Source organism: Schistocerca cancellata, chromosome 6, assembly GCF_023864275.1.
Source record: "Schistocerca cancellata isolate TAMUIC-IGC-003103 chromosome 6, iqSchCanc2.1, whole genome shotgun sequence".
NCBI lineage: Eukaryota > Metazoa > Arthropoda > Insecta > Orthoptera > Acrididae > Schistocerca > Schistocerca cancellata.
This window is the reverse complement of record NC_064631.1, coordinates 655,165,136-655,188,658: the sequence shown is the minus strand read 5'-3', so window position 1 is coordinate 655,188,658 and position 23,523 is coordinate 655,165,136. Positions and strand designations below refer to the sequence as shown.

The 23,523-nt window shown below is 40.5% G+C and overlaps 1 protein-coding gene across 2 annotated transcripts in view; it reads left to right on the top strand.

Annotated features, from left to right (window-relative positions):
• The window catches only part of LOC126190732 (endoplasmic reticulum metallopeptidase 1-like), a 263,271-nt gene that overhangs the window by 182,288 nt on the left and 57,460 nt on the right, over positions 1-23,523 (top strand). The window lies entirely within an intron of this gene.

The following is a 23,523-nucleotide window of genomic DNA, read 5'->3' as shown; positions in this document are numbered from 1 at the left end:
TAGGTAAGGAGTGCATTATAGGACCAGGAACATGTGGTGTGCACGTTTTTTTACTCCCTGTGTTACTCTACATCTACATCTACATCTATACTCCGCGAGCCACCTTACGGTGTGTGGTGGAGGGTACTTATTGTACCACTATCTGATCCCCCCTTCCCTGTTCCATTCACGAATTGTGCGTGGGAAGAACGACTGCTTGTAAGTCTCCGTATTTGCTCTAATTTCTCGGATCTTTTCGTTGTGATCATTACGCGAGATATATGTGGGCGGTAGTAATATGTTGCCCATCTCTTCCCGGAATGTGCTCTCTCGTAATTTCGATAATAAACCTCTCCGTATTGCGTAACGCCTTTCTTGAAGTGTCCGCCACTGGAGCTTGTTCAGCATCTCCGTAACGCTCTCGCGCTGACTAAATGTCCCCATGACGAATCGCGCTGCTTTTCGCTGGATCATGTCTATCTCTTCTATTAATCCAACCTGGTAAGGGTCCCATACTGATGAGCAATACTCAAGAATCGGACGAACAAGCGTTTTGTAAGCTACTTCTTTCGTCGATGAGTCACATTTTCTTAGAATTCTTCCTATGAATCTCAACCTGGCGCCTGCTTTTCCCACTATTTGTTTTATGTGATCATTCCACTTCAGATCGCTCCGGATAGTAACTCCTAAGTATTTTACGGTCGTTACCGCTTCCAATGATTTACCACCTATGGCATAATCGTACTGGAATGGATTTCTGCCCCTATGTATGCGCATTATATTACATTTATCTACGTTTAGGGAAAGCTGCCAGCTGTCGCACCATGCATTAATCCTCTGCAGGTCTTCCTGGAGTACGTACGAGTCTTCTGATGTTGCTACTTTCTTGTAGACAACCGTGTCATCTGCAAATAGCCTCACAGAGCTACCGATGTTGTCAACTAAGTCATTTATGTATATTGTAAACAATAAAGGTCCTATCACGCTTCCTTGCGGTACTCCCAAAATTACCTCTACATCTGCAGATTTTGAACCGTTAAGAATGACATGTTGTGTTCTTTCTTCTAGGAAATCCTGAATCCAATCACAAACCTGGTCCAATATTCCGTAAGCTCGTATTTTTTTCACTAAACGTAAGTGCGGAACCGTATCAAATGCCTTCCTGAAGTCCAGGAATACGGCATCAATCTGCTCACCAGTGTCTACGGCACTGTGAATTTCTTGGGCAAATAGGGCGAGCTGAGTTTCACATGATCTCTGTTTGCGGAATCCATGTTGGTTATGATGAAGGAGATTTGTATTATCTAAGAACGTCATAATACGAGAACACAAAACATGTTCCATTATTCTACAACAGATTGACGTAAGCGAAATAGGCCTATAATTATTCGCATCTGATTTATGACCCTTCTTGAAAATGGGAACGACCTGCGCTTTCTTCCAGTCGCTAGGTACTTTACGTTCTTCCAGCGATCTACGATAAATTGCTGATAGAAAGGGGGCAAGTTCTTTAGCATAATCACTGTAGAATCTTAAGGGTAACTCGTCTGGTCCGGATGCTTTTCCGCTACTAAGTGATAGCAGTTGTTTTTCAATTCCGATATCGTTTATTTCAATATTTTCCATTTTGGCGTCCGTGCGACGGCTGAAGTCAGGGACCGTGTTACGATTTTCCGCAGTGAAACAGTTTCGGAACACTGAATTCAGTATTTCTGCCTTTCTTCGGTCGTCCTCTGTTTCGGTGCCATCGTGGTCAACGAGTGACTGAATAGGGGATTTAGATCCGCTTACCGATTTTACATATGACCAAAACTTTTTAGGGTTCTTGTTTAGATTGTTTGCCAATGTTTTATGTTCGAATTCGTTGAATGCTTCTCTCATTGCTCTCTTTACGCTCTTTTTCGCTTCGTTCAGCTTTTCCTTATCAGCTATGATTCGACTACTGTTAAACCTATGATGAAGCTTTCTTTGTTTCCGTAGTACCTTTCATACATGATTGTTATACCGCGGTGGATCTTTCCCCTCGCTTTGGACCTTAGTCGGTACGAACTTATCTAAGGCGTACTGGACGATGTTTCTGAATTTTTTCCATTTTTGTTCCACATCCTCTTCCTCAGAAATGAACGTTTGATGATGGTCACTCAGATATTCTGCGATTTGTGCCCTATCACTCTTGTTAAGCAAATATATTTTCCTTCCTTTCTTGGCATTTCTTATTACACTTGTAGTCATTGATGCAACCACTGACTTATGATCACTGATACCCTCTTCTACATTCACGGAGTCGAAAAGTTCCGGTCTATTTGTTGCTATGAGGTCTAAAACGTTAGCTTCACGAGTTGGTTCTCTAACTATCTGCTCGAAGTAATTCTCGGACAAGGCAGTCAGGATAATGTCACAAGAGTCTCTGTCCCTGGCTCCAGTTCTGATTGTGTGACTATCCCATTCTATACCTGGTAGATTGAAGTCTCCCCCTATTACAATAGTATGATCACGAAACTTCTTCACGACGTTCTGCAGGTTCTCTCTGAGGCGCTCAACTACTACGGTTGCTGATGCAGGTGGTCTATAGACGCATCCGACTACCATATCTGACCCACCTTTGATACTTAGCTTAACCCAGATTATTTCACATTCGCATTCGCTAATAACTTCACTGGATATTATTGAATTCTTTACTGCTATAAATACTCCTCCACCATTGGCGTTTATCCTATCCTTGCGGTATATATTCCATTCTGTGTCTAGGATTTCGTTACTGTTCACTTCCGGTTTTAACCAACTTTCCGTTCCTAATACTATATGCGCACTATTTACTTCAATAAGAGATACTAATTCAGGAACCTTGCCCTGGATACTCCTGCAGTTTACCAATATTACGTTAACTTTTCCTGTTTTTGGTCTCTGAGGACGGACGTTCTTTATCAACGATGATAATGTCCTCTCTGGTAAGCCGTCAGGTATTTTATCGTTTCGCCCAAGGGGGGGTCCCTCTAACCTAAAAAACCCCCGTGTGCACGCCACACGTACTCTGCTACCCTAGTAGCTGCTTCCGGTGTGTAGTGCACGCCTGACCTGTCTAGGGGGGCCCTACAGTTCTCCACCCAATAACGGAGGTCGATGAATTTGCAACCATTATAGTCGCAGAGTCGTCTGAGCCTCTGGTTTAGACCCTCCACATGGCTCCAAACCAGAGGACCGCGATCGACTCTGGGCACTATGCTGCAGATATTAAGCTCAGCTTGCACTCCGCGTGCGATGCTGGTTGTCTTCACCAAATCAGCCAGCCGCCGGAAGGAACCAAGGATGGCCTCAGAACCCAAGCGGCAGGCGTCATTCGTTCCGACATGTGCTACTATCTGCAGCCGGTCACACCCAGTGCGTTCAATAGCTGCCGGAAGGGCCTCCTCCACATTACGGACGAGACCCCCCGGCAAGCACACCGAGTGCACACTGGCATTCTTCCCCGACCTACCCGCTATTTTCCTGAGGGGCTCCATAACCCGCCTAACGTTGGAGCTCCCTATAACTAATAGGCCCACCCTCTGTGACTGTCGGGACCTTGCCGGAGAATCGGCCACTGGCCCAACAGGCGAGGCATCCTGTGGTGGCTCGGAAACGATGTCATCACCACTAGGAAGCACCCCGTACCTGTTGGAAAGGGGTAAGGCAGCTGCCACGCGGCCAGATCCCACCTTCGCCTTTCGGCCAGGCACGCGCGAGCCCACCACTGTCCGCCATTCACCCTGGAGTGATGGCTGACCGGTAAGATGCTCACTGCCGGAAGACGCAGCGACATCAGGGGTTCCATGTGACTCCAAGGCCACCGAAGTAGGCATAGGTCTCACCACAGTTGCCCCAACGCCACTACGAGCCGACGCCTGCGCCTCGAGCTCGATGAGCCTAACAGACAAAGCCTCCACCTGCCCCCGAAGAGTGGCCAATTCTCCTTGCGTCCGCTCACAACAACCACAGTCCCTACACATGACTATGTTTACCCTACTCTATACGATGACAAATTCCCAAGATAATCTTCTGATGAGCTACTCTGATAATCAAGAAACACTCACTGAAATATGAGACGCGAAAACTACGCTAGGTTTTCCCAGAAAAACTATTTAAAAGCTAAGCGCAGCAAATAAGTACAAAAACGCTTTATACAAACAGTACTCGCTGCTGCTGGTGCTCTCGCTCTGGCTGTCACAAGACAACTGCTGATTCAAGTGACTAGTTGGAGGAAACTTAATTGCAGGTCAGAAAGAGAAAATATTAATGTTGTGTTATTAAGTTGCAGGAACATACAAGGTAAGGTACCAGAATTAATATTGCTTATTTAAGGTTATAATGCCAACTTATTATTAGGAACAGAAAGCTGGCTAAAATCAGTGGTGAAATATTAAATTCAGATAGGGATACGTATAATAAGGAATAGGCTATACCCCAGTCGTGGCAGCATATTTATTGCCATAAAGAACTCTATAATAATTAGTTATATTATAACAGATTCCAAATATGAAATAATCTGGATGAAGGAAAACAGGAAAGATGGGTCAGACATGATAATCACATGCTCTTATATAACTCTTGGCTCAGAAGCCGTAGTGGCAGAGTGCTAAAGAGAAAACCTGGAGAACATTACGAGTAAGTTTATTGATCAAGTATTGTAATAGGGGGAGACTCCAGATTTCCAGACACAGAATGGAAGAGTCGTGTGATCAAAACTGGTGCCAGAGACAGAGATTAGTGTGAGACTATGTTGTCTGAAAATTACTTTGAGCAATCTGTCCATTTCATAATACTGTTGATATTCCATCCTGGACTTTCCATTGTTTGATTTTACCTAACAGTATTTGTTCATCCCACAACCCAGTGCTGTTTTCCTTAATTACTTTTCACTAACGATTTACTTTACTTGATGTCCACATTGTGGTTCATGGTGTGGGTTCCTGTAGTCATGTCCTAGTTCATGACCCACAGGCAACGTATGAGTGGCCAAGTAAGTGGTCCCGACAGTTGGGATACCAGTTACTTTGGAATAAGGCTGGGCATCTCGGACATATTCTGAGTCGTGGTCACCTTTGTGCTCATACGGCAAATACTACCAAATCCACTGGTTAGTCCCTCAACCGTCAGGGGTAAAACCCAATGAGACTCGGGCCAAGTAAGGCTAGCAACCTGCTTCCCTGGTACTTTAAATATGATGCTGGCAACAATCAGAGCAAATGCCTTGGATCTTTGGAGGTGACGGAGTCCCACCTCTAACTGACAAACCAGGGACTCCTAAGATACGACTTGGCAAACAAATGGTAATGAGATGGGGAGCTATTAGTATCAATGGGGGCTACTCTGGGAAGAAGGTAGAGCTGGCAGAGGCTGCAAGTAAGATGGAGCTGGACATTTTAGCTGTTAGTGACATTCAGGTAAGGGGTGAGAAAGAAGAGGAAGTGGGAGAATACGAGGTCTACCTGTCAGGAGTCAAAGCAGGAATAGCACAATGGGGTGTAGGGATTTACATCAGGAAAGAAATGGAACCCAGCGTAGTTGCAATAAGGTATGTAAACGAATGGCTGATGTGGATAGATTTGACAGTGTCTAGCAAGAAAATTAGGATTGTGTCAGTATATTCGAATTGTGAAGGGACAGATCAAGATAAGATGGATAGTTTTTATGAGGCACTCAGTGATGTAGTTGTTAGAGTAAAGGACAAGGACAGTGTTCTGCTCATGGGTGATTTTAACGCCAGGATTGGAAATTGAACAGAAGGGTATGAAAAGGTTATGGGTAAATTTGGAGAGGATATGGAGGCCAACAGGAACGGGAAACAACTCTTGGATTTCCATGCCAGTATGGGCTTAGTAATCACAAACTCCTTTTTTAAACATAAGAACATTCACCGGTATACTTGGGAAGGCAGGGGAACCAGATCTGTCATTGACTATATAATAACAGATCAGGAATTCCGGAAGGCTGTGAGGGACACACATGTACTCAGGGGATTCTTTGATAACACTGATCATTATTTAATCTGCAGTGAAATTGGGATTGTGAGGCCGAAAGTGGAGAAACTTCAGGATAAGGAAATCAGGCACAAGTACATAACAGCGATCTCAGAAAGGTACCAGTTAGTTGAATGTAGTCAATTACAGTCATTGGAAAAGGAATAGACAAGGTACAGGGACACAGTACTAGAAGTGGCTAAAGAATGTCTTGGAACAGTAGTGTGTAAAAGTAGGAGGAAGCAAACAGCTTGGTGGAATGACACAGTCAAGGCAGCCTGTAAAAGGAAAAAGAAGGCGCATCAAAAATGGCTACATACTAGAACTCAGGTAGAAAGAGAAAGTTATGTTGAAGAAAGAAACAAAGCCAAACAGATAACTGCAGCATCCAAGAAGAAATCTTGGGAAGACTTTGGAAACAGGTTGGAGACTATGGGTCAAGCTGCTGGAAAACCATTCTGGAGTGTAATTAGCAGTCTTCGAAAGGGAGGTAAGAAGGAAATGACAAGTATTTTGGACAGGTCAGGAAAACTGCTGGTGAATCCTGTGGATGCGTTGGGCAGATGGAGGGAATATTTTGAAGAGTTGCTCAATGTAGGTGAAAATACGATCAGTAATGTTTCAGATTTCGAGGTAGAATCGGATAGGAATGATGATGGAAATAGCATCACATTTGAGGAAGTGGAGAAAATGGTCAATAGATTGCAGTGCAGTAAAGCAGCTGGGGTGGATGAAATTAAGTCGTAACTCATCAAATACAGTGGAATGTCAGGTCTTAAATGGCTACACAGGATAATTGAAATGGCCTGGGAGTCGGGACAGGTTCCATCAGACTGGACAAAAGCAGTAATCACACCAATCTTTAAACATGGAAACAGAAAAGATTGTAACAACTACAGAGGTGTCTCTTTAATCAGCGTTGTGGGTAAAATCTTCTCAGGTATTGTTGAAAGGAAAGTGCGACTATTAGTTGAGGACAGATTGGATGAAAATCAGTGTGGTTTTAGGCCTCTTAGTGGTTGTCAGGACCAGATCTTTAGCTTACGGCAAATAATGGAGAAGTGTTATGAGTGGAACAGGGAATTGTATCTATGCTTTATAGATCTAGAAAAGGCATATGACCGTGTTCCTAGGAGGAAGTTATTGTCTGTTCTACGAGATTATGGAATAGGAGGCAAACTTTTGCAAGCAATTAAAGGTCTTTACATGGATAGTGGGGCAGCAGTTAGAGTTGGTAAATTGAGTTAATGGTTCAGAGTAGTTTCAGGGGTAAGACAAGGCTGCAACCTGTCTCCACTGTTGTTCATATTATTTATGGATCATATGTTGAAAACAATAGACTGGCGGGGTGAGATTAAGCTATGTGAATACAAAATAAGCAGTCTTGCATATGAGGATGACTTAGTTGTGATGGCAGATTCGATTGAAAGTTTGCAAAGTAATATTTCAGAGCTAGATCAGAAATGTAAGGACTATGGTATGAAGATTAGCATCTCCAAAACGAAAGTAATGTCAGTGGGAAAGAAATATAAACGGATTGAGTGCCAAATAGGTGGAACAAAGTTAGAACAGGTGGACGGTTTCAAGTACTTAGGATGCATATTCTCACAGGATGGCAACATAGTGAAAGAACTGGAAGCGAGGTGTAGCAAAGCTAATCCAGTGAGCGCTCAGCTACGATCTACTCTCTTCTGCAAGAAGGAAGTCAGTACCAAGACTAAGTTATCTGTGCACCGTTCAATCTTTCGACCAACTTTGTTGTATGGGAGCGAAAGCTGGGTGGATTCAGGTTACCTTATCAATAAGGTTGAGGTTACGGATATGAAAGTAGCTAGGATGATTGCAGGTACTAGTAGATGGGAACAATGGCTGGAGGGTGTCCACAATGAGGAAATCAAAGAAAAACTGGGAATGAACTCTATGGATGTAGCAGTCAGGGCAAACAGGCTTAGATGGTGGGGTCATGTTACACGCATGGGAGAAGCAAGGTTACCCAAGAGACTCATGGTTTCAGCAGTAGAGGGTAGGAGGAGTCGGGGCAGACCAAGGAGAAGGACCTGGATTCGGTTAAAAATGATTTTGAAGTAATAGGTTTAACATCAGAAGAGGCACCAGTGTTAGCACTGAATAGGGGATCATGGAGGAATTTTATAAGGGGGCTATGGTCCAGACTGAACGCTGAAAGGCATAATCAGTCTTAAATTATGATGATGATGACTATGATGATGATGATGAATGCCCACATTTTTCTTTCTCTTCTTTCCAGTGTTTTACCTATCAACTTCCAAACAGCACATGCTCTGACTTACTAGTCACACAGTATCAGTGGTCTCATCTGCACACAATAAACAGCTACACAACTACATGGTTGCGTGGGTTGTTGGTGCAGTGTCTCATGTTCCACATTCTTCCTTCCTAGGCCTTAAAATAGATCACACTTCTTCCCTCACTTTCACACATTTTTGTATGTTATTTTCCATATTTTCTTGTGCCACATGAACTTGTTGAACATCAAACATATCTCCTCCCACCCCCCTCTCTCTTTCCCTCATCTAATTCATTTACACCTGCTGTTCCCTCTCCTTTCGCATATCCACCCACCGAAATGCATTACACTATTATCGTCTTTTTATATAGTTTTCTCTTTGAGCTCATTGTGTTTCCACATCAATTTTAGTTCATTGTCGCCTTTTACTATCAACCCTAGTGTCACACATTTCACCTTCGTACATTCTGTCTTTTTTGAAAGTATTTTCCATGTATTTTTATGTATTTCATGTACTTCTATGCCTTCTTTATCTTCCACAATGAATCCTTGGTTCTTACGTTTGCACTGCTATAGAAAACTTTCCAGATCCCGAGCTAGAACCCAGTCCCACATACTGTTCCTGCATTGTTGCCTAGCTTGTGGAATCTACCCTCTCGCCCTTCCCCATATAGTCTGACCATCAAATTACCCACATCCGGCTGTGATCCACCTTTCACATTGACCTGTATCTGTTCAAATTCTGCAGTCCATAGCCCTAGTCCAGAAAAACCGTGTAAATCAGGCCATGTAAATCGGGCCAACTCCTCGCTGTACCTCCCACCCATGAAAATCTCCTGCTCTGCAATCCCAAATTCCTGCATCCTATCTCTCTCAATGAAACTAGAGCAGCATGCACGACACCTTAAAAATCTCTCCAGCCTGTTGACCTCCTACTCCTGCTTTGGAGTTCCACTATCCACCACCTCTACACAAGCCTCCAATCCTTTCCTGAATCCCTTCAGTGCCAACAAACTTTGCTGCACTGATCTAGCACATTTACCATACCCTCAGACAGTCCCTCTCACCACAATACAGAACCCAGAACTGAAACAGACCCAAAACAGGGTCATGAAGCTTTCTCCAAAAACTTTTCCATCATCACCACCTGATTTAATTTGACTACATTCCATTATCCTGATTTTGCATATATTCTCCTTTCAAGACATTGTCCATTTCATTCAACTGCTCTTCCAGGTCCTTTGCTGTCTCTGACAGAATTACAATATCATTGGCAAACTGCAAAGTTTTTATTTTTTCTCCATGGATTTAATTCCTACTCCAAATTTTTCTTTTGTTTCCTTTACTGCTTGCTCAATATACAGATTGAATAACATTGCGGATAGGCTAAAACCCTGTCTCAAAGTGGCAGTAGAAGATAGTAAAACAAGAGCTGAAGTTTTAAATTTTGCTTTTAAGAAATCGTTCATGCAGGAGGAACATACAAACATACTGTTGTTTGACCAGTGCACAGATTCTCATATGGAGGATGTAGTAATAGGTATCCCTGGCCCAGAGAAACAACTAAAAGAGTTGGAAACAAATAAGTCACAATGTCTGAATTGAATCCCAATTCAGTTTTACAAAGAGTAATTGATGGTATTTGTCCCTTGCTTCACTTGCATTTATTGCGAAACTCTCACCCATCGCATTGTCCCAAGTGACTGGAAAAAATAGATGATTGCTGCATGTATGAAGGGTAAAAGAATGGACTCACAAAATTACAGACCAATTTCCTTAACATCGACTTAATGCAGAATTCTCACTTTGAATACCATAAATTTCCTTGACACAGAAAAGTTTTGTTTGTGTGAAACTCAGGTGGCCCTTTTCTCGCATGATATCTTGGGAAATATGAATGAAGGCCAACAGACAGATTTTATATTCTGAGATTTCTGAAAAGCATTTGACACTGTGTATGAACTGTTAATGAAGGTACAAGCATATGGAGTAGGTTCCCAGACGTGTGAGTGGCTCGAATACTACTTAAGTAACAGAACCCAATATGTTGTCCTTGATGGGGAGTGTTCATCACAGACAAGGTGTTGTCAGCGATGCCCCCTGGGAAGTGTGATTGTATATGTACATAAATGATTTTGCATTCAGGGTAAGCAGCAGTCTGCAGCCATTTGCTGATTATGCTGTAGTGTATGGGAAGATGATGATGAGTGGTTGTAGGAGGGTGCAAGACAACTTGGACAAAATTTGTAGTTGGTAGGATGAATGGCAGCTGGCATTAAATGTAGAAAAATGTAAGTTAATACAGATGAATAGGAGAAACAAACCCATAATGTTTGAATACAGTAATAGCAGTGTGCTGTTTAACAAAGTCACATCGATTAAATATCTAGGTGTAATGTTGCAAAGCAGTATGAAGTGGAATGAGCATATAAGGGTTGTAGTAGGGAAGGGAAATGGTATCCATGATTTATTGTGAGAATTTTAGGAAAGTGTGGTTCATTATCAGGTCAGAGTAACCCTCTAAAACCTGAGTTCTTTCTAGAGGAAAGAAAATTTTTCTTTATGTGGTAATTCTCTTAGATGATTTTTTAATGATTTTAGATTCAACATTTGTACAAAAATATGTACACATTTTCACAACATACTTTGTACACTTGGCTTCATTTTATGGACTGTAATAACTAATTACAAAATAATCTCTATTGCAATAAATAGTAAAATGACCATTCAATAATTAACATGCAAAACAACAATTCCAATATCCAGTTACACAGTGGAATATAGCGAACCACCCACATCCATGTGTTGTGGTGGTCATGAGCTGCTGCACACTGCTACATTGACTTGCTGATATTTTCACAGTGATCCCAGCAATTGTCAGTACATGTGCATGATGAAAAGATTGAACACTCACAAATGTGTACCTCAAGTTTCCATTGGGAAAAAATCTTCTGATGCATCTAAGAGACAATAAAAGTTAATGTGCACAGCTGTAGCTAGAGGTTCTAAAAGGGTTAAAGGAAGACAAATCATTTGAAAGATGGGCTGCTAGATTTATTATTGGTGGGTTTGAACAACACATGAGTATTATGGAGATGCTTTGGGACATCAAATGGGAATCCCTGGAGGGTAGGGCGTATTATAGTAGACTTCCCCAGTGTAAAGTGGCCTTCAGCTTGTTCGAGTATGTTGAGTACATATTTTCACCTCTGATATGTTGAACACCTTGTTGTGAGATATAGATTACAAGGCAAATGTTAGCAATAAGCCTTTGTGTCAGTATATGTTATTCTGTGGTAATAACCTCAGAATGTGAATGAAAGGCAACAGTGCCTATTGATATCATGTGTTTTGAAGTACAGGTCAGTAACTTTACTGTATTCCAGGTTTTTGTTCGTCAGGTGCAGATGTGAGTCTCCTCCTCCTCCTCCTCCTCCTCATACATTTTTTCCCCTTCTAGAATGTTGTTTTGTTTTAGAGTGCATTTGAAAGGCTAAATATCGGCCAGTGTATACTGAACTAACATAATTGTTGGTCTTTGTAGATATGAAATGGAAAGCATAATTTTATTTTTTATCTTATTTTGAAAAACTTGGAGTGCCAAAAATTAACAAAGAATTTCATGTAACAAAAGGCATATGAAAAGGAACTTCAGTGAAAAAAAATTCAACTGTATTTAGTAATGAGTTAAGAGAAGTTGAATGATCTAATGACAGTTGCATTTCAAGAAGTAGTAACTGACGAATTTTTAAGTAGCTTTTTTGAAATGTTGAATGTCTGAGGATCTCACAGATTTTAAAAGTGTCTCAATAAAGGATGTGGAAAATGTCATATGTCATCATTAAAGTAAAAAACTCTGCTGTGTGGAATAAAATATCCGCTGAAATGATTACAGCAGTGCATCACATAATAGCACCTCCACTAACTAAAATAATCAAACAATCTTTCGAAAAGGGATGCTTTCCTCATATGTTGAAGCATGCCTAAGTCAGACCTCTGTTTAAGAAATGGTCAAGGAAAGACATGGCAAACCATCACCCAAGTTCTATTATTACAATCCTGTTGAAAGTGTTAGAGAAAGTTGCTGCAAATGAAATTCAAAATTTTATTGTAAAAGTGATATTATTATAAGTAACCAGTTTGTATTACAACAAGGAAACACACACTCCTGGCTGCAGTGAATAACTTTACTGAAAAGATATGCAAAGCATTGTATCAGAGAAATAAGGTTCCAGGTATCTTCTGTGATCTTACATAAGCCTTTGACTCCATGAACCATGACTTCCTTATCTACAAATTTAGTAAGTATGGGATTAAAGCCGATGCTCTAAAATGGTTTACTTCATACTCACAGAACAGAAAACAAAGGGTAACTATAACTTCAAATGCAGTAAACTATTGTTCTCAATAGATTACAGTGCCACAAGGTGCATCGTAAGACTTCATTTTAGGGCAAATTCTGTTCCTATTCTACATAAATGACTTACCTGTAAATGTAAATTGCCCATCAGTTCTGTTTGAATTGAACATTTTTAGATATGGTGTAATAACTGCAAAATAAATGAATAAACAAATAAAAATTATTATTTTATGTGAAGAAAACTTATGTTAAAGTGACACGTTCCACATCATTACGAAATGTCATATTCATGATCTATGGAACAAGTATTAATGTATGTATGTATGACACAAAAAAAATCTGAGCTCAATTGTGAACACACTGGATATTCTAAAAAACTAGTTTCAGTTAGATGGATTGAAACTGAAAGTTTCAAACACTCATGGTACATTTCAAACCCAGACATTCAAAATGCGGAACTTAAAATACAACATAACAATCAACTTACGGGAGAAGCTGATGCAATCAAGTTTCTTGGACTAAATATGGACAAGAACTTAACCTGGAATACACATATTGACTTCCTATCAAATAAACTAAGCAGTTTTGCATTTGCAATGCAAACACTAGCAAATTCTACTGACACGAGTACATCAAAAATAGCGTATCATAGCTATTTTGGACGTGTCATTAAGTGTGGTATAATTTTCTGGGGAAGTTCAAATAGTGCATCGTAAATGCTGAAACTACAGAAGCAAATTATTAGTTATACGCGCTACTACACTGTGATGCGCAGCTGTCCGGCATTGAACGACATATGTACTGCTCAGCGAAAACGAATCTTTTTGGCCCTTATTTTGGGAACTGGAAATCCTAACTGTTCCCTCCATATACATTTACAAATTATAATCTTCCTACACAGCAGAAAAAAATAATTTCAGAATAATCATTTTAATGCCACATACAACCAAGAAATAAAATGGATTTCATGCTGCCCACGCAGAACTGAAATTATACGCCTGGATTCTACACTATGTGGCAGGAGCGGCCAGGAATTCCCAAAGTGCTGTAGCACTCAACCTCGCTGCACACTTCACCCACCATCATGCCATGCTGTCTGAGCGTGAGGAGGGGAAGAGAGGGAAACTGTGAACATGCCACATTTAAATAGCAGTGCAGTCTCACTGCACACAACTTGGTTTTATATTTCACATTTCTCAACAACCACAAACAAAACACATTTTCAGTATTACTAAATTATTTTTGGGGTGCTGAAGACATAATATAATTTTTGTCTGCTACAAACTATTGGCATACAGACATATGCAGTCAGTTTCAATCAGGTTATCACATAATCATGACTTATTCAGTTTCGCAACTGAAAAAAAGTCTTTCACATAAATCTATCGATCAAAATATTATACCATTTCAAAACTTTTATCCATTATGGATGTTGAACACTGTGACTGTGATGAATAAAAGTTTTGAAAAATTACTACAACCAGTTGCTTTTTGTAATTATTCAGTTTTTATTTATCATGACCAGTTCTTAATCACCTAGCAATTTATAATCAGATGGTACATATTTATTGAATATTTGGAGCCTTGTAGGAGTCATGTAGCTGTGGCAAGATGTACACATGAAACATGTAAGCATTGATCTCATGATTTGAGTAATTTTTGTCACATTCATTGTTTACATGTTTCATTTTTACAACTTGCTACACCCACATGACATCTATGAGGCTCCAGACATACAATAAATATGTACCATCTGGTGGTGAATCAGCAGTCAATTTGAAACTGTCATGGTAAATTAAAATTGAAGAATTACAAAAGGCAGTATAGCACTTTTACAACCTCATAATGAGGATGTGGAAACTGTACAGGAGGAAAGCAATGTAGATGTCCTTGACAGATTTAACATAAAATGATTTGTCATAAAAACAGGAATTACCATGCAGCTCAGTCAATTAAATTTACTCACGCATAGGGGCATTTTCAACTGAAATGGCAAATTGTTTCGAAAACAGATGTAAGATTGGCAGTGCCCTCAAAATGTTCAGAAAACAATCCCTATAGCTCATTCAAGGCCACAATGAATTGTCATGCATTTTCATCAACAACTGTGAGAGTAGCGAACTGGACTGTGTTTGTCAGAATGTCTATAACCCAATTTTCTTTTTAAATGCATCCCCATCAAACCAGAAAGAAATTGCTTCTCCCTCTGCAATGTCTTACTGTGGACAGTGTGCAGTCAACTGAAAATGTGAGACAGGCAGTCCATTCTTAATGCTCTAATTTTTGTTTTTGCAGTCTTTTTTTTCCTTCATAAATTCAACAATAGCAAGTGTTAAATTGACAAATTGTTCCAGGCTTGCCCCTTGATTTAACCCACACACTTTACAGTAATATATAACGTCTGCATACTTTCCTTTCAGTTCCATCAAAAACTGTTGCAACTTACAGAGGAATAATGTTTGTGACTTCAGAAATTATTCTATTGATGGGTACCAATAATAAATTCAGTACACGGGATTCTTGATGTACAGACAAATGAATCCCATCTGTTGATTATTGTAATTTTTTGACCTTTCGTTGTTAACTAAATCTTTAAATTATTCTTGCATGGTATTATAATATTGTTTCGTAACAAATTTGTAGTGCACACTGCTTATGTGAGTGTGTAATATCTACTGAGAATTCTCATCCCTCTATTCTTCCATTCCCCATCATTTTTAAAGGCTTCTAATGATAGATCACTGGACTGCCTCTTTTTGTACAAACAGCCACTGGAACTGTGAACGTCCTTACCACAAACAAATAGCTAAGGGTAAACAGTGCTGTCACCACAATACTGCTGAACTGAAAAGAGTTGTGCCCACTAGCATTGTTAGCTGCAACATGCAGTAGACATGCTTTGTTAGTGCTGCACATTTTAGCAGTTTTGATTGAGATAAACTAATTCTGCAGTGTTCTTCTTTGGCACACCAGTATAGAAGTGTGCACAGAGTCAGCTAAGTGAAAAATCCATGAAATACGCACGTTTATTTATATATAAAAGCCGACTTAGAAATTTTCCTTTGTGTGAGACTGGATGCACAAGATTCTGTGCGATTTAAAGTTCTAGATTCACACATTTTACTGTTTGTGCCATTTCTGTGTAATCTTTCATTGCTTGTGTCAATATCCATTTGTATTGTGATATATTGTGAATTTTTGAACAGAGATAAACTTGTACTGTTATTGTCAATCATAGCCTTCAACTTAATTGTTCTCTTTTAAAATTTTGAGAATACCAGGTAGTGGGCGTATCCTGGTTAAAAAAAAAATTGTTGTCTAATGTCATTGTACAATTATGTGAGAAATGGGTTATTTTGAGAATTTTTGGACACTTACAAAACTGTATTTTTGCAACTTACTGATTGTTTTGGAAACATAATTTGTTTTGTAGCCGATCAGTGTTTGTGGTTCACAGCTCTCCAAAGAATACATCTCCCCTGAACTTCATTGTATATGGAGGCAAATAAATATGTGTTTTTGAGAATTTTTGGAAGCTGCCATTCTCCTTTTCATAATCTATGAGCAGTTTGTAGCAAATTGGCGTCTGTGGTTTAGTTACTGTAGCAGATTTTCTAAGTAACATATTGTGTTACATCTAATTTTCCCTTAAAGAGGAATAGCCCTATATATTATCTGCATTTATCATAAATTAACTCTGTTTTTGAGTTTTCTAACATATGCAATTAACCTCAAAACCGTAGCTTTTACCACAGGTTTTTGTGTTGTGTTAATAGAAATCTTGCTTTGTGTATTTGCTTCAGTTCTTATAGGGAATTAGCAACTTTTCAGCTCAACAGAGTAAAAGATAATCAGCAGACAAATTTAAAATTATTTGTTCACTGCCTTAAAATACAATTCACCAGCCAAATGCAGCCCCACTGTGAATGCTGCTCTCAAACAAGGGATGAGTTGGTTGATGTTCGTAAGCAACTGGAAATCGCCCTGACTACTGTCAAATGATTGGCAGCTGCTGTGTTAGAAGAGTCCTGAGAATTGTATACCTGTGATACCTGTATCAGAGGTACCTCAAGTACTATCCTGTCGTCTCTGCAGAAAGTACAGGATCTCTCATTACTTGTCCACTTGACTGTAAGTGGCGTGTCAATGGTAGATCTAGGTGTCCTGGACAGGAAGGATGGGGATCAGGGAGGATTCAAAGTTTTGTACCGATCCCTCTAACCAACAAGTTTGAGGTGCCGTCTTTCACTGAAACTGAAACTGAGCCAGAGGAACTTAGTTCATTTGTCTTGAGGAAACCTGTTTTGTTCTGGTGTCAGGAGGAGGCAAACACAAAAGGGTAGAGGGTCTATTAATCGTAGGCATGTCAAACTTATAGTGAATGATGGTACCCCGGAGGGAAATAGCAGCAAGGGACAGGAATGGACAGTAGGTGCACTCAGTGTGTATGCGTGGGGGCCTCATTTAATGTGTTGAAGAGGCTATTCCGGCAGCCATTGAGGGAACAGGGTGCAACCATCTGCAGGTTGTGCCATATGTTGGAGCAAATATTGCCTGTAGTCTGGGCTCAGAGTTCATTCTTGGGTCATTCCAGCGACTGGCAGAGAAAGTTGAGAAGATCAGCCTTGCATGTGGAGTTTCAATGAAGCTCACAATTTGCAGCATTATCCCCAGAATTGATCATGGCCCTTTGGTTCTGAGTCGAGTGGAAGGACTGAACCAGAGACTTCAGAAGTTCTGTGACAAACAGGGCTGCAACTTCCTTTACTTAAGCCATAGGGATGAGAACTGTAGGGTCCCCCAAAATGGGTCAGATGTGCACTACCCCTCAGAGGCTGCTACTCAGGTAGCTGACTTTGTGTGGGGTGCACACAAGGGTTTGCTAGATTAGGCAACTCTCCATCCAATCCAGATAATGATAGCCATAGGAAACCCAGAAGTATCAGTGTAAGATCGAAAGATATGCCTCCCACAGTTGAGAGTATTAAAATCCTAATGGTAAACTGCCGAAGCATTCAAAACAAAGTGCCAGAGTTTGAAGTGCTCATGAAAAGCAGTGAAGCTTACATAATACTAGATACAGAAAGCTTATTGAAACCGGAAATTGATGGCAGTGGGATTTCAGGAGAAAATTTAAGGGTCTATCGAAAGGATAGGCGAACATGAAATGGAGGTGGTGTATTTGTTGCAGTAAACAAGAAACCTGGATGCACTGAGGTAGAAATTGAAGCTGCAGGTGAGATTGTTTGGGCAAGACTCAGCATCAGGGGTGGACATAAAATGATAATTGGATCCTTCTATCACCCACCAGACTCATCTCTTGATGTAACCAAAAATTTTAGAGAAAACCTCAGTTCACTTGTATGTAAGTTTCCCAATCATACTGTAATCACCAGTGAAGACTTTAATTATTGAACAATTAATTGGGAAATTACAGTTTCATTAGTGGTGGACATGAAAAGACATCCTGTGAAACTTTACTAAATACTTTATGTGAAAACTACTTGGAACAGGTAGTTAGAAACCCCACTCATGATGGAAAAGTACTTGATCTTATGGTAACAAATAGACCTGACCTCTTTGAGGACGTCCGCATGACACAGCTGTGGCAACAATGGTTACCAAAGTACAAAGGACAACTAAAACAAGCAGAAAGATGTACATGTTCAGTAGACTATATGTTCAGTAGACTAGATAAAAAAATCAGTAGTGTTGTATCTCAGTGAGGAACTTGAAACTTTCAGCACAGGGCAGGAGGTTGTAGCAGAACTCTGGCTCAGATTTACAAGAATAGTTGGCCAAGCACTATATAGATGTGTACCCAGTAGAACAGCTCATAATGAGAGGGAACTTCCTTGGTATACAGTCACTGTAAAGAAACTTGTAAAGAAACAGAGATTACTGCATAACAGGTATAAAACAAAGCATAGGGCTGTAGGTAGAGAGATGCTCAATGAAACATGCTTGGCTGTCAGGAGAGCAATGTGTTATGTGACTACCATATCAGATTACTGTCAAATGGTCTTTTACAGAACCAAAAGAAATTCTTGTCATATGCAAAGGTTGCTAGTGGCACCAAAGTTAGTGTCCTATCCCTAGTGAATGAGACAGGAACTGAAATTGAGGGTACCAAAGCAAAAGCTGAAATGCTTAACTCCATTTTCAAATGTTCCTTCATGAAGGAAAACTCAGGAGAATTGCCCCAATTTAATCATTGTACCACTGAAAAGATGAATGAAATGAGTATTAGTGTCAGTGGTGTTGAGAAACAGCTGAAATCATTAAAATTGAACAAAACTCCAGGGTCCGATGGAATCCCTGTCAGATTCTGTACTGAACTTGCAGCTGAGTTAGCCCTTCCTCTAACTATAATCTTTTGTAGAGCCCTCGAACAAAAAACCATGCTCAGTTCTTGGAAAAAGTCACAGGCCACAACTGTCTACAAGAAGGGTAATAAAAATGATCTACAAAACTACCATCCAATATTGCTTTGTTGTAGAAACTTAGAACATATTCTGAGTTCAGACATAATGAGGTATGTTGAACAGAATGATCTCCTGTATGCCAACCAGCACGGATTTCGAAAACATCGATCATGTAAAACCCATCTTGCACTTTTCTTGCATGACATACTGAAAGCTTTAGATCAGGACAATCAGGCAGCTGCTGTATTTATTGATCTCTGAAAAGCATTTGACTCAGTACCAAACCTATGCTTATTGTCAAAACTACAATTATATGAGGTATTAAATTTGTGACTGGATTGAGGACTTTTTGGTAGGGAGAATGCAACATGTTATCTTGGATGGAGAGTCATCATCAGATGTGGAAGTAACTTTGGGTGTGCTCCAGGGAAGTGTGCTGGAACACTTCCTGTTCATGTTGTATATCAGGAAGTGTGTTGGAACACTTGCTGTTCATGTAGTATATCAATGACCTTGAAAACAATATTAATAGTAAAATAAGGCTTTTTGCAGATGATGCAGTTAGCTATAATGAAGTACTATGTGAAAGTATACAGTCAAATTTTGATAAGATTTCGAAGTGGTGCAGAGATTGGCAACGTGCTTTGAATGTTCAGAAATGTAAAATTTTGCACTTCACAAAATGACAAAATGTAATATCCTATGACTATAATATCAGTGAGTCACTGTTGGAATTGGCCAGTAAGTCACTGTTGGAATTGGCCAACTCGTACAAAGACCTGGGTATAACACTGACCTGGGTGTTACACTTGGTAGGGATATGAAATGGAATGATCACATAGGTTCAGTCATGGGTAAAGCATAGGGTTAGACTTTGGTTTATTAGTAGAATACTGAGGTACTGCAATCAATCTACAAAGGAGGTTGCTTACAAATCACTTGTGCGACTCATCATAGAAAATTGCTCATGTGCGTGGGACCTGTACAAGATAGGCTTAACATGGGATATGGAACATATACAAGGAAGAACAGCATGAATGGTCACAGGTTTGTTTAATCTGTGGGAGAATGTCACAGAGATACTGAAGGAACTGAACTGGAAGACTCTTGAAGGTAGACTTTACTATCCTGAGAAAGTCTATTAACAAAGTTTCAAGAACCGGGTTTAAATGTTAACTCTAGGAGTATACTACAACCCCTTACATATCACTCACGTGGAACGTACCCTCTGCTGTGCACCTCACAATGGTTTGCAGAGTATAGATGTAGACATATTAGATATAGACAGAAAAATGCCACACCACAGCTGTGCTGAATACTTCTTTGAAGGAACAAGCTAAGCCAGTACAGACCAAGTCTTTGCCCACACATGGCCCTTGTGAAGTTTGGCACACCATAGCCAGCTCTGGTATATGGGGATGGCAATATACAGGGTGTATGAAAAAGAATCATCTGAATTGACTTATTTGACATGTCTATATTTCTGAAACTAACAAACATATACAATGCATATTGTTTTTGATGAACGAGAAACTCAAATAGCTTTTTTCATACCTTTTCACTTGTGCTCAATATGCCCGCCCTTGAGATGCATGGCAAATGTCAGTGTGGTATTCAAATTGTTCCCACACTGCAGCGAGTGTCTCTTGAGTCATGGCTTCCAAGCTGCTGTTATGCAATGTCTCAGCTTCATTAATTGTTATTGGTAACAGAGGCACATAAACAGCCTTCTGTAAACCTCCACAAGAAATAATAATATACAGTCATGTTTGGTGACCTTAGAGGACAGTAATGTAAGGCTGAATCATTTGGTCCAGTGCGACAGACCCATTGTTCAGTAGCCCTTTGATTTAAAAATTCCCACAGTTTCAAATGCCAGTGTGGCAGGGCCTATCCTGTTGGTAAATGAAATCATTCAAATCAGTCTTCAACTGTGGGGAAAGAAAGTTCTCAAGCATATCAAGATATGTGCTTCCTGTAACAGTGATAAGAGATGGGGCCCCTCCACGCCCGCACCAACGTGGTGACCAAACCAAAAGTTCTACTGTCACCTCCGTAAACATGTTAGTTATCCAGTGGGTGGATCACAGGATGCTGGGCTGTGATGTTGTCCGTGCGTCTGGGTAAGGCTACGCATTAACACGGTCCATCAGGTGATAGATAGTGGACGAAACGCGAGTGAGGGTAGCGATTTGAAGAGCAGAGGGAAAAAAGTGCCATGGCTCGTGCCGTGGGAAAAAAACCTCTGCGACAGTGGGATGGGTAGTAAGAGCAGTAGTGGCTTACTAGCTGCGATAGTTCATGCAAGGTTGGATTTGTTAGTATAGGTATCATGCATCATTACCGTGACGGGCGATGGCGATGTGTCCCAGTTGCTGCGGCTGCTACTTTCCTGGAACAATCAATATCGTTATACAGTAGTGGGAGATCGGCCATAGATCATCTCACTGTGTGGGGGATGTGTGGAGCTTGTTTGCGTGCAGTGTACGGTACGGCTTCCCTGTATGGTGCCAGTTATTCGGCAGTGTATTTCAGCTGGATATCCAGTAAATGCGTCTGATTAACAGGGGCTCGCCTGTGCCGTTATGTTTGCGTAAGCTTGGCCATAGATGTTATGTCCTTGCAAGTATGTCTTTTGGTCTTTTATGTTTCCATCTATGGTTGTGGTCGTAGTTCCCCAGATTCAGAATAAATGGGTTCTGCGAATGTCTGGAGTTTCTGTATAGTCTTGTGGTGAGTTTGTGGATTACCTCCGTGAGAGTCTCAAGTCGGTATTCCCGGTGAAGGTCCGCGATGCGTGTGTATCGTGGAGCATTGCTTATGATTTTGAGTACCTTGTTTTGTATGAGCTGCAGACGGCGCAGGCGTGTAGGCGCAGCGTATCCCCAGACGGGAGCTGCGTACGTCATCAGGGGTCGGATAAGTGTCATGTACATGGACCTCGACACCCTTCTGTTCAGTGTGCTACGCCTGTTGAGCATAGGATAAAGCTGTTTGAGCCTCGCGCTAGCTCGGTTGGTCATGTGTTGTATGTGGTCCCCCCAGAGTAATTTCCGGTCCAGCCAGACACCGAGGTATTTGACTTTCTCGCGGAAACGTATTGGGCGTGCATGTAGAGTTATTGGTCTGCAGTAGCGGTGTTTGCGCAGTTGCTTCGGTCTTCTCGTGAACAGAACGGCTTCGCACTTGTCGACGTTTACTCTAACACGCCATTTCTCCAACCAAGGCTCAGCCACTCTGAGTGCAGTCTGTAGGCGTGACGTAATATTTGATGGTTTCCAATCTTGCGCAAGGATGGCTGTGTCATCCGCGTAGATTGCCATCATTGTGTTGTGTGTGGTTGGGAGTGTTCTCAGCAAAGAAAAATGGAGCATACACCTTTTCCCATGAAACTGCACAAAACACGTTAAATTTTGGAGAGTCGTTGTCACATTGTACAACTTCATACGGTTGTTCTATACCCCATATTCTCACATTATTATGGTTCACCTTTTCATTTAAATGGAATGTTGCCTCGTCACTAAATACTAAGCATGGAAGAAAACTGTCATCTCCATCTTGCCAAGAATGAAATTACAGAACTCCACATGTTGTTGTTTGTCACCTTCATGAAGAGCTTGCAATAACTGAATTTTGTATGGATTCATGTGTGAACATTGACGCAACACATGCCAGATGGACGTTGGGGGCATGTTGAGCTGTTGAGCTGTTCAGTGAATGGATTTCTGCAGACTCCACATGAAACTATGATGGATGGTTTCAGTGTCTGTGTTAAACATTTGGGGACAGCCCAGCAATTTGGCTTTACACAAACAACCTGTTTCTCGGGATTGTTCATGCCATTGTTCAGTGCTCTGTGCTGTAGCTGGATCCACACCATACCTAATGCGAAAGTCATGCTAAACAGTTATTACTGACCCAGACTATGCAAAACGTAGAATACAAAACACTTTCTGTTGTCCTGACACCATTTTTCTATAACTGAAGCAAGTGCATACTGCTGCTACTTAGTGGGAACCGTGTAAAACTAGAGAGTTTGCTCTTTCCAACAATACGTTGTTCATGCACATATATCAACTAACTTAATAGCTATGATTTTTTAAAACTCGATGATTTTTTTATACACCCTGTATAACAAATTAATAGACAAAACATATTTAATATGAAACCAGAAATTCTAAAAATAAGGCTATAACAGGTTTTGTGGGAGAAATGCTATTATTTGGTAGAAGAATTTATGGAGGATGAAATGATAACTTGAGCAATGGATAATTTGGTATTGGGTTTTTTATGGTATGAGTATGTATGTTACTAGAATAATAAAGTACAAAAGAATCTCTTAATGGGAAAGCTTTCATCTGTCAATATGTGTCTTATAATGGCAAATATATAATTCATACAACTTTGTTTATGTATTAGACTATGTTTAATTACCCCCTTTAAAATACTGCTTGTCCTTTGTTTCCCAAGTTGTATATTAGTTAGCTGAAAAACGTG